This window comes from Tenrec ecaudatus, chromosome 6, assembly GCF_050624435.1.
Source record: "Tenrec ecaudatus isolate mTenEca1 chromosome 6, mTenEca1.hap1, whole genome shotgun sequence".
NCBI classification, from domain to species: Eukaryota; Metazoa; Chordata; class Mammalia; order Afrosoricida; family Tenrecidae; genus Tenrec; species Tenrec ecaudatus.
In genome coordinates this window covers 158,801,286-158,813,702 of record NC_134535.1, presented here as the reverse complement: position 1 = coordinate 158,813,702, position 12,417 = coordinate 158,801,286, and the positions used below count along the sequence as shown (strand labels likewise).

Here is a 12,417-nt window from a genome sequence, read left to right as displayed (position 1 = left end):
TAGGATTAGGCAGCATTAGTCCTAAGTACATCCTTACTCTTGAATATTTAAAATGGGCATGTGTAAAAGATTTGCCAGATATAATATGTTGCTTGATTGTTCAAATACTGCTTCAGGTGAAGGGAGACTCCGGACAGGGCAAGATATGACAAAATAATAATCTATAAATTATCAAGGGCTCATGAGGGAGGGGGGAGCGGGGAGGGAGGGGGAAAAAAGAGGACCTGATGCAAAGGGCTTAAGTGGAGAGCAAATGCTTTGAGAATGATGAGGGCAAAGAATGTACAGATGTGCTTTATACAATTGATGTATGTATATGTACGGATTGTGATAGAAGTTATATGCACCCCTAATAAAATGTTTTAAAAAAATAATATAGAGATGTGCTTTATACAATTGATGTATGTATATATATGGATTGTGATAAGAGTTGTATGAGCCCCTAATAAAATGTTTTTTTAAAAAAAAGAGTGAACTATGGACAACTTCTATCTTTCCTCATCTCTCGTGATGTTGTACATTGGTCCAGGTGGGAGGCTTCTTGTTTTTTACATTCAGTTGAAATTTTCTATCATGCAATCTCCAGTTTCTTTTCTGTCAGCAAGGTCCTATATTTGAGATGCTGTTCTTCCTCTTTGCTTCCCACTTTTGCATTCCAATTGCCAAAAATCATCGATGCATCTTGATTTCATGTTTGATCAATTTCTGACTGGAATCACTGGTATGATTCTGCTATTGTTTCCTCACAAGCTTTTGTGGTTGGCGACTAAATTTGAATAATAGTTGTATTGATTGAATTTCCTTGAAGTGGGATAGATATAATCCTGTCATAGCATTTTACCTCATGATTGATAAAGCTGGAGATCACATGACAGAATTTTGCAAGACCAATTACTTGTTCATTGAAAATACCTTTTTTCCACCACGTAAAAGATGACTATACAAATGGACATTTCCAGATGGAAAAATCAAATTTGCTACATCTGTGGGAAGAGATGATGGAGAAACTCAATATCAACCGCTGAAACCAGGCCAGAGTCTGACTGTGGAACAGAGCATCAATTACTCATATGTAAGTTCAAGATCAAACTAAAGAAATTGAAAACACATTCACAAAAGCCAAAATATAATCTTGAGCCAATTCCCCCTAAAAATTTTGAGACCATCTCAAGACCATATTTGATGCATTCAATGTTAATCCCAGAAGCCCTCGCGAGCTGTGGGAGGACATAAAACTGTCATTCACCAAGAAAGCAAAAGGTCATTCGAAAGACAGGAAAGAAAGAACAGCTCAAAGTGGATGTCAGAAGAGACTCTGAGACTTGCTCTTAATCACAGAGCAGCTAAAACAATTGGAAGAAATGATGAATTTGAAGAGCTGAATAGAAAATATCAAAGGGCAGCTGGAGAAGAGAAGGCCAAATGTTATCATGAAATGTGCAAAGACCCAGAATTAGAAAACATAGAAAGAACATGCTCGGCATACCTTAAACTTGAAGAAAACTCAAGCCTCGAGTTGCCCTCTTGAAGGATTCTATGGGCAAAATATTGAACGATGCAGGAAGCATCCAAAGAAGATGTGAAGAATGCACAGAGTCACGGTACCAAAAAGAGCTAGTCGGCATCGCACCATTTCAGGAGGTAGTCGTATATGAAAAAGAATCAACAGCACTGATTTTTTCCCATCACCAAACTGCACTGAATGCATTCGCCAAAACAAGACTCGAGGAATTTATGGAATACCAATGGAAAAGTTTTAACAAGCTGATGAAACATTGGAAGCATTCATCTACGTCAGGAAATGTGAAAGACAATTGCTTGGCCAGCCGATTGGAAGAGATCCATATTTGTGCCCATTCCAAAGCAAGAGGACACATTTGAGAATGCTTTAACTACAGAATGATGCGATCGATATTGCATGCGAGCAAAATTTTGCTGAAGATGATCCAATAATGGCTGCCGCAGTGCATTGACAGGGAGCTGCCAGAAGTTCAGGCAGGACAGAGAAGAGGGCGTGGAACAAGGGCCATCATTGCGGATCAGATGGATCTTGGCTTAATGCAGAAAATACCAGATGGGTGTTTACTGTGTTTCATTGACTATGCAAAAGCATTTGACTCTGTGGACCACAATAAACTGTGGATAACTTTGAGAAGAATAGGAATTCCCAAACACTTCCTTAGACTTATGCAGAACTTGTACATGAATCAAGAGTCAATTGTGCCAGTGGAACAAGGGCATACTGCTTTGGTTTAAAGTCATGGAAGGTGTGGGCCAGAGTTGTATCTGCTCATCATCCTTGTTCCATCTGTATGCTGAGAAAATAATCAGAGGAACTGGCTTATCAGAAGAAGAATGTGGCATCAGGATTGAAGAGGACTTCTTAACTACCTTCAAGATGCAGTTGACACAACTTTTCATGCTAAACTGAGGCGGGCTTGATTCACTTACTGATGACTGTCCAAGATTACAGCCTTCGGTCTGGATTACCACTCAACTGTAAAGAAAACCAAAATCCTCCCACCTGGATGAACAGCATGATAAATGGAGAAAAGGTTGAAGTTGTTAAGGGTAATGTCTTGCTTGGATCCATGATGGAGGCTAATGGACGCAGCAATTAAGAGATCAAGACGTGATGCATTTGGTAAATCTGCTGTGCAAGACCTCTTGAGAGTTATTCAAAATCAAGGATGATACTTTGAGGACTAAGGTGTGCCTCATCCAAACCATGTGGTTTTCAACTGCTTCGTATGCATGTGAACATTGAAAAATTGAATACGGAAGACTGAAAAAGAATCGATGCATTTGAATTGTGATGCAGAAGAACATTGAAAGTGCCAGGGACTGCTGAAAGGACACATTGCTCTGTCTTGGAAGAAGTACAGCCAGAACGCTCGTTAGAGTCTCAGAGGCAAGGATGGCAATGCTTTGTCTTACATCCTTCGGGCATATTGTCATGAGAGTGCGTCCCCTGGAGAAGGACAGCATGTTTGATAAGGGGAGGGGCAGCAGTAAAGAGGCAGGCTCTCAATGAAACGGCTGCAACAATGGGCTTGGGCACAGGAACAATTGTGCGGATTGCGCTGGACCCGGCAGTGTTGCATCTGTCATGCATAGGATTGCTATGGGTTGGAACCAACTTGATGGCAACATCAATATTGAGTTGCAATCCAGACTGCATTTCTTGATCTTCAGCAACAATTTATTAAAATCCTCATCGATTCCAGCAAGCAAGGTTGTGTCATCTGCATATCACAGGCTATTAGTAAGCCTGACTCCAATCCTGATGCTCTGTTCTTCCCCTAGTTGTTTGTCTGATTATTTGCTCAACATACAGATTGAATAACTATGGTAATATAATACAACCCTGATGCATACTTTCTCTGATTTTATACCACCCAGTATTCCCCTTTATTCTATTCAAACAACTTGATCCTTGTACAGGTTTGGCAGAAGCACAATGCAGTTTTCTGTAATTCCCTTTCTTCTCAATTCTAGCCATAGTTTGTTATACATTTGCATAACCAATAAAACACAAGTAAATGTCTGCCAAGTATTTTCTGATTTCAGGCAAGATCCATCCATGTCTGCAATGTTTTCCCTGTGCCATGCCTTCTTCTGAATTCCTCTTGAGTTTCTGGCAACTTTGGATCAATGTACTGCTGCAATCGTTTTTAAATTACAGTCAGCAAAATTTTACTTGCATGTGATATAATGATATTGTTTGTTTGTTTTTAGTGGGAGGGTGAGTTAGTGAGTTAGGGAGTTAGTGGGAGGGTGAATGAGTGAGTTAGTGAGAGAGTGAGTGAGTGAGTTAGGGAGTTAGTGGGAGGGTGAGTGAGTGAGTTAGTGAGAGAGTGAGTTAGGGAGTTAGTGAGAGGGTAAGTTAGTGAGAGAGTGAGAGAGTGAGTGAGTGAGTCTAATGATATTGTTTTGATAATTTCTGAATTCTATTAGGTCATCTCTCTAAGATTAATTAACCATTGAGAACTCAACATTTAAAAGATACTTAACAATGATTTTTAGTGCCTCTACTTTTTCTTAAAAGTCATCTCTATACAATTATAGCGCATGAATAGGGTCATGCTACCTTTGAAATGAAAGTGGTTCCCTCTCCGTCTTTCTGTGTGTTTCTCTCTCTCTCTTTCTTTCTTCCCTTCCCTCCCTTTGTTTAACCTTCTAAAGTGATTTGAACAGGCAGAATAATTTTAAAAACATGAAGTCACCCCAGTGATATTAGAGGAAAACCCTAATTTGTAGCATTAGCCAATTTCCATGGTGTGAATTCTCCCAGGATGGTTGATTTAAAGTCGCCAACATGATGTCACTGAGCACAGACTAGAGAAGAGGCAGAAACAACCAATTCTCACTGTCGGTACACGCTGCCTCCAGGATACCACTTATGAATGTTCTTTCTGATTGCAACGGGTAGCTCAGTAATATAGTGTCATCAATCCAAGTAACAAAACAAATTATGCGCCATTTTATTCTGTTTAAGTCGTGTCTGATGGCAGAATCATGATCATAGGGGAAAAACACTCCTTTGATGTATATTAAAAAAATGAAGGTAGTTTTCTTCTTCCACTGTTCAAAGAGTTTTGCAGCAATGAATTTATAGGTTTGAGCTTTACAGAATTCAACATATATTTCTCTCTCGAGGCTTTATCTTCATATCAACAAGCAATGCTTTGTTTCCTCTTATAGCCAAGATGCCCCTGATAGGACTATTACACTATAAAATAATTTAATATCTTGGGGACGTCTTTAGCCTAGCTCTCTTATCCACGAGGACAAAGCCTTTGAGAGCAGTTCACTGGGCTATATACAAATCTGGGAATTTTTATTTTTCCTATTCATGTGTCCCATCTTCATCTTGTATACATCTTGGACTCAAGAAGGAAAACAACCTCTGTTTGGAATGCTGATTGATTATGTCTTTCTTTACGCTGATTATTTTTTCTGACCAGAGGCAATCATCGATCTTCTATTTATACCCCGAAAACCTAGGTTACAGCCCTCATTTGACCCCAACTTTGCAGTGTGTTCTTTGGCACATGACCCGAATCATCTGGGTTTTAGTTATGCCGCCCAGCAGTGAAAGCACTGGGGGAGATGTTTGTGCTGCTGGTTAGTCATTATACATGCTAAGCATTGGGTCCTACTTTGTGTCCACTAGCACATTTCATCACCACCATCACCCACAAAGATATTTTGGGCCTCATCTGTTACACAGAGAAACTGGGGTCTAGAAATTAAGTCATGTACATCTTGTTGGTATTTTTCAGAAGAGATGGCACACAACACAAGGCCCTCTGACGACAGAACACATTGCTTCAACCACTATCCTAGCCTGCTTCTTGTTATTGACCTCCACAGAGGTCTCATCTATGTCTCAAAACTCGATTGCACTCTTGGCCTTACAGAACTAACTACCCTACAAGAAAAATGGCTACTTACCAACAAATAAAGATCTGGGATTTGAAGTATCGCTGTTCCAGATGAATAGCGTGAATATTTGAGGTTCCAAAAGAGCAGTACTTAGTAACTTTTTTCACTGGAACCTTCTTTGGGTGGTTTCATTTTTGTCTTTTGGATTTTTTTGGATATGCGCTATCAGACAGCAGATTTAATTACATGTATAAAATGTATAAAGTGGACAAATGTACTTGATAAAGACAGGCATTGAAGTCAAGTGTAATGGACGGCAAGTCAGAAGATCTCAGTTCCACTTTCCTGGTTTTTCATGAACTCGCAGCAGGAACTCAGAACAGTCACTTACTTTACAGAACTTGGCTTCAAATCCACAAAGTACTGACCTCGGAAACGAATCCCAGCCTTAAATTCGTCTCTGGTCCCGAGTTCAGTTTCTCCCCAGGAGATTTGTCCCATGTCTAAAAAATAGATTACCAGAGTGTAAGCATTTTATAAGTCATGACACAGTCTTACAAATCTCCACCCACAAAGCTCCTCGTCAACAGACTTCCATCATCTCCAGGAAAGTTGGCACACCCACTGCAAGCTTGCCACAGGAGGCCCTTACCTCTCCTCTGCCGCCTACCTGGAGACAGCAAAGGGAGTGGATAAAAAGTTTCTGCCTTCAACTGTCATGAAAGAATAATAACCTAGCATTTTCTGCAAGCTTCATTTTCTCTTACGTCTAATCTCCAAAAACATATTACATAAGGTACATTTTTTAGAAAAATTGCCAGTTATTTCCAACTCATGGTGACCAGGGTTTCAGAATAAAGGTACACTCAATAGGGTTATCAATAGTTGTATCTCATTGGAGTAAATCACCAGGCCTTTCTTCCACAGTGCCGCTGTATGGAAGGAAGCACCAGCCTTTCTGGTAGTGCACATGAGCTGTCTATGCAAATCATAAGAGCCTCACTATTGTATTGAGACAGCAGCATTGTCTTGCATCTTCCAGCGCTACTCTTAAATGGCAGCTGGCAGACCGAAGTGGTACCGATGACAAAGAGTCAGGTATAGGAAACTTTTGATGAATGAGCAAATTAAGGAAGGAACAGATTAAGGGCAATAGAGCTGTGAATTGCAATGCTGCACCCCCAGATAATGTCTCCATTAAAAACAACATGGCAATCTTAGTATCGTTGTTATTATTTTAGGACAACTAGGAGTGATCGCACATTATGGGAGTTAATGACATGTGACAAAAAGGAAATTGCGCAGAAGTTGTGTGAAATGACCCCAAACTCAGGTTAGCACGATGTGACACTTAGAATATGAAATAGGGATGATGGCCTAGCAGCGTCTGTGGAACAAAAATGCCTTGTCTTTGACATTTGGGCTCTGCCAAGAAAGATTTTTTTTTGGGGGGGGGGATATTCTTAGGGACCAGAGCACTTGTGGTACTGTACCTCAGGGGAAATCTTCCCATGCTGATGTGCCCGCAATTTTCTAATAGAAATGTTCAGACACAGGGAGCGTCAGGACATCCCAAGCATCACTGACCTCTGTGCTGTGGCTTTGTACACAACACTTTCACGACAGTCTTTGGCACAATAACGATAATGGGAAATCTACCCCCCAGTGAATGAGGCGTTCTCTGAACAGGTCCTTGGGGCTATTGATTTTCTGACCTCATAGAGATATTTCCCTCCTTTTGGTATATATATTGAGAGAGAGAAAATGAAATCAAAAGACTTTCTTAATTTTTCTTCAACTTGCTTCAATTTACCCAGTTGCCCTCTCTGGGAGACTCATTGTCCCAGAACCAGGCTCCGTAAAGATCTCAATGGAAGACTTTGGAAGTAGATCACCAGGCCTCCTTCCAACGAAGGTACTCTGGGCACACTCAAAATGCCAACCTTATGTAGCAGCTATGATGTGACTCCACTGAATCAACCAGAGACTCCTACTCTACTGCTCCGTATTTTGTGAATGTGGTACCTTCGGGGACATAGTTAAGAATGACCAAGGATTTCTGAGATATGGTATACCCACTTAACAATTACCAGTAAAATGTTCAATATCACTCATGTTCACTGAGAAGAACTCCAACTGCCTACACTTGTGAAGTGTATTTGAATACCCTTTTCTTTAGGTGAGGAGACCTGATGGTATACTGGTTACGCTTTGGGTTGCACAAGGGCAGCAGTTCAAAACCACCAGCTGCTTCTTGGGAGAACGATGGAGCTTTCTACACCCATAAAGAGTTACAGTCTCAGAAACTCAGAGGCAGTTCTACCCTGTCCTACAGGGTCACAAAGAGTCAAAAGTGACTCAATAGCAATTAGTGGGAGTGTGTTACTTGGTGAATTGAAAGGCTTGTGAAATTAAAAAAGACCTGTGACTTAAAACTGGCCTTTTTCTCTTAAATACCACGAGGAGTGCTGAGGTTAAGAAAACGATTAACCTTAGGACTCAAAGTCAAAAGTAAAACAGAAGCATCTTATAAATTTAGTGACTGTTAGTTCCCTAACGGTGAACCTGTGTTGGCTGACATTCCTTTGGGATCCGTGCATTTGAATTGATGAACTGTGTTTTTGGTCACTAGGAAAAATGAACAGTATATTTCACTGTCACTGCCAAGTGTGACCAAAAGCGTTGCCCCCTGCCTTCCATGCAATCAGGTCTTTTAAAAATTCGGATGTCTAGGAATGATCTAAGCATTGATAGATTAATGGTTGCAATCGCAAAGCCCCTTTATGATGGAGGCAATACCATCGCCACTTCACAGTTGAGGAGACTACGGCACAGAGAAATTCCCATTCTTCCTCGGAGAGTCACAGTGGCACTGTGTGCAAATGGCAGAGCTAGGGTTTGGACCAAGCCAGTCTGGCTTCAGCATCCACACCCCAGCATCGCGCCAGGTTGAGGGCTGTCTTTCTTGCTAGTCATGTCTTCGGGCTCTCCCAGTAGCTTGCGATAGTGCATCTATAGACCTAACGAGGCTTCATTTTCTGCTTTCAATTTCTAAGGAAAGCTTGATTTGAATGTCCCTTGTGTCTGGTTAGTAATCCCTGGTGAAATATGCATCTCGGAAATAAAACGTGTTCTGATTGGCAACGGCACTAAGAAGGCCATTGGAAATGCTATGCCCAAATACAAATCCCTCTGAGGCTATTCAAGTGGATTTTATTGCCCAATAATCAGGCTTTGATCATTCACCACGGAGCAAAACTAGAGCATGCCTGGCATGAATACAATGACTTGGACTATATAACCCAACTGGAGCCTGTAGCCAAATTGATCTTGAGTTTTTCACACCTAGTTTGCAATTCAGAGTCTGAAATCACACAGTCAAAATTGTTGTGTGCCCCATGTGAATTACTGACAATTCATGACTTAAATACTTCTCTTTCATAGATGACATGCCTTCCAGGTTATCCAATCCAAATAGCACCAACCCGTGTCAGCATCAGTGTTCAAAGAGAGAGGGCAAGGGGCCTAAAGGACAGACACGTGAGAATCAGAGATTTAGGCCTGAATTGGTGGTTGCCAAGGAAAATCTGTCTTTCTGATTTTACTGATAGGAGCTTAGAACATGTGCTACTTGTATGGATCTACAAGTACCCATGGAGAGTGGGGATATTTATTTGCATGATACTTATCATCGTCAAGAAGAACTGGGTCTCTGAACAGTGTACTATTTTTCATTAGGCACATAAGACCATGCATCGAACACTCCAAGGACATTAGAAGGAAGCGTGGTAGCAGTGCAGAATGTACTCAGGAACGCTGGAGGTGGAGCTCAGAGAAAGTGATGGAATGGACTTTAAAGTAAATCCTGCTTGGAGTTAGGGATTAACTGTAAATGGTTTATATCCAGCCCATGAAAGTCTCAATTTTTTTTAACCTCCCAAGAAATGTTAAATGATGGGATGTGGATTCCCAGTGTGTTAAATATTAGGAAGATGCTTTTACTAACAGAGTGTGTCTAACCCCATCTCCCCATGCAAAAACACTCTGCAGGGGGTTTGGCGCCACCCCCCCCCAATTATAATAAACTCAATTTCCTAATATACTCCATGCAACTCTATCAAGAACAGACAATATTGGGGTTTTCGTTTCAGCGACATTTATGATAACATTTGCTGTGGGCACAGGAGAATCTCACTGCCTTCCTGTAGATTGTGACGCGTAGCAACTCTCCCACATGGATTCGAACTTTCCATTTAGGCTTGCGACACTGTGGATCTTCGTGGGCGCAGACACCTCATCTTCCCTCCCCACCCCCCTGCATAAGGTCGGTGCTTGGTCCTGCAGATCCAGCAGTGAGCAGCCCCAGGGCTCCTTCACACCCCAGAAGACACTAGAATCAATAGATATGCATGTATGGCTCCGCCAGTCTTTATAAAAATTTACATGTGTAAAGGTCTTTCACTAAGAAATTCCGAAAGACAAAATTCCTTTCTTTAGGCAGTTACATTTAAAAGGCAGTTATTTGTCATAGGAAAGGATGCCTTGGTTCGAGCTGAGTACACTTCAAATATGATTTAGCTTGTATAATTACAACTTGGCAAGCAAAAAATTGCATAAAGAAAGAACAGCAGCAGGAGAACACCAGCCCTCTTCCGCGTCTAAGGTTCCTGCTTTTCCTCACTTCCCTGCCAAGCCTGCGCTACTGGAAGTAGCTTAAGAAGGACGTGTTTGCGGTTCCACCTGTAGAACCACGTGCAAGGAATCTCGAAATGAACTGTTCCCGTGTCCACCTGGAATCGGGAAAAAAAACTGAACTTCCGATTTATGCCCAGAAGTTAAACAATAATAATAAAATAAACTGACAAAAGGCTGAAATCTATTCAACTGAGATCTACAACTTTCCAAGTACTCAGAAAAGTCAACAAAGTCTGAGCTGAAATGACTTGCCCAGTGTGTGAGTCTGGGGAGACTAGAGAAACAAATTCATAAACACACATGTGTTTATGTTATAAGGGAGAGGTGTATATATACGAGGAATTGAACACTGAGAAAACATCCCAGCCCTGTCTAGTCCAAGGCCATAAGTCTGATACTAGCCCATATGTCCTATAGCAATCTATAAAGTCCTCTTCAGACTCACGAAATGCATGCATTGAAGTCAAATGCAGGAGGACCACAAGGCAGTGGGTAGAAAGTCTTTGGGTCCAGTGGCGTTGTAAACATCTCAGCGCTGGGAGGGGTCTCTCTGTGGGTTCTCCAGCTTCAGAGGTCTGGTTGCGCCCATGTGGCTTGCCTTGTGCAATGTCTCCCAGGGAGTAGCAGAGAGAGAGAGGTATCTTCTGCCTCCAAGGAGGAAGTACCAGATTTCCCAGAATTCTGAGGAGAAGGCCATGCCCACACAGAAGGCTCATTGGCTTTCTCCAGATTGACAGCCTAGACTTCAGCCTTATACTCTTAATCCTTAAATTGACACCAGATTAGGTGACTGCCACACCCAGATATCATAACATCACTTGCATTGACTGTAAAACCTGCCCATTTATTTGTGAATTCAAAAATGAGTCAACAGTGATCAATCTCCTAATGACGAATGTGCCCCAGTGTGGGAGATAAGCCAGTAAACCAAGGCTGTAAAAGCAATGTAATGATTGGACGGACGTCAGGGCTTTGGGTTTTGAGATTGTATTGTGTGTACAGTAGTAATGCACATTGTCACCACTAGGGGGGACCCTGATGAAGGGTATGTGGAAGGTCCATGTAGTTGTTTCAACTCTATGACTACAGAACCCTTACACAATGAAATGATTTTTAAAGTGCCATATAAAAGAGGTCAAAACTTAGATGACATCTGGGCAGCAGGTGGGAAAGATAGCAGTGGCCAACTTCAGAAAGTAGCCCAGTAGACTCCACCTGGCCATTCCATAGGCTCCAACCAGCGGAATATTATGCATTACTAAAAACCAGTGACAACTCGCTCAAGTACCGCACGACATGGACAAAAGCAGAGAACAGTATGCTGAGCAAACTCAGTCCCTCTTCCAAAGATAAATATTTAATAGCACCATTTTTATAAGGAAAAACAAAGAAAAAGAAACATGGTTGAGACACCAGTAGACAAGACTGAGTGACTACAAGGAGGTCAGGTACTGGGGTTGGAACAGGGGTGAGGGGTGGGAAGGGGAGGGTGAGGCAGGAATAGATTCTTGAAAAGGGCAAGGAAGAAGGATGTGGGAAATAAAGAGAATCATATATATATGGGGTTTCAAAGGATATTGTTGTTGATTTCATTTCTTGAGACGGGGTTTGTAGATACATGCAGTATGTTTCTTTTAAAACAAGCAAACAAACAATATCCTTCCAATTGTCTAAAAAGAAATAATAGATAAAGAGGATGAAATGTACAATTGAAATGGGCTTGAAGCCTTAAGTGACAAGTTTGTCTCAAAAAAGGGCAATTTCACCCCTTTATGCCTGGTATGTTCTGATATTTTAACATGCTATGCTATTTCTGTGCTTGAAACGCAGGGTAGGACCTAACATATTTATTTAATGACTCGCCAATGGAGCATTAATCCATACTGTGGGCATCACTGGTGGAGAGATGAGGGGGAGAGAGCAATCGGACTCTGTACAGATGCAATGAGATAAAACATCACAGAGGATCAAAGAAGCATCACTGAAAATATGAATTGTGTTTTGCAAAATGAAAATAGCTCAGGGATGGACAGGTTATTCCAAGCATGTTGTTTGTGGAAAGGAGTGAGACCACTTGGCTTGCTCAGAGTGCCTGACATGTGAAAAGAAAGGGACTTGAAAAACACCGAGAGATGGAGCGACTGTGAGAGAAAGGGCCAAGTCACTGGAAGAATTCGTTCCATTGTAATGAATTTGTCCTTAAGGAACAAAAAGTCCTCCTTAATCAGAATAGAATGATGGTTTCTTTGTGCTTTAGAAAGATCACGCGAGTTATTCTCTTATTGAACTGAACAAGTTTTGATGATTTGCCAAGATGTGTCAGGAGCTTTGCTT

At 41.4% G+C, this 12,417-nt stretch overlaps 1 long non-coding RNA gene across 1 annotated transcript in view; it reads right to left on the bottom strand.

The window, feature by feature from the left end:
• The window catches only part of LOC142451308 (uncharacterized), a 166,883-nt gene extending 160,990 nt beyond the window's left edge, over positions 1–5,893 (bottom strand). Inside the window, exon 1 of the long non-coding RNA XR_012784984.1 lies at positions 5,817–5,893. This is a non-coding gene — a long non-coding RNA (uncharacterized LOC142451308). The remainder of the gene's footprint in view (positions 1–5,816) is intronic.
• Positions 5,894–12,417: the final 6,524 nt, after the last annotated feature.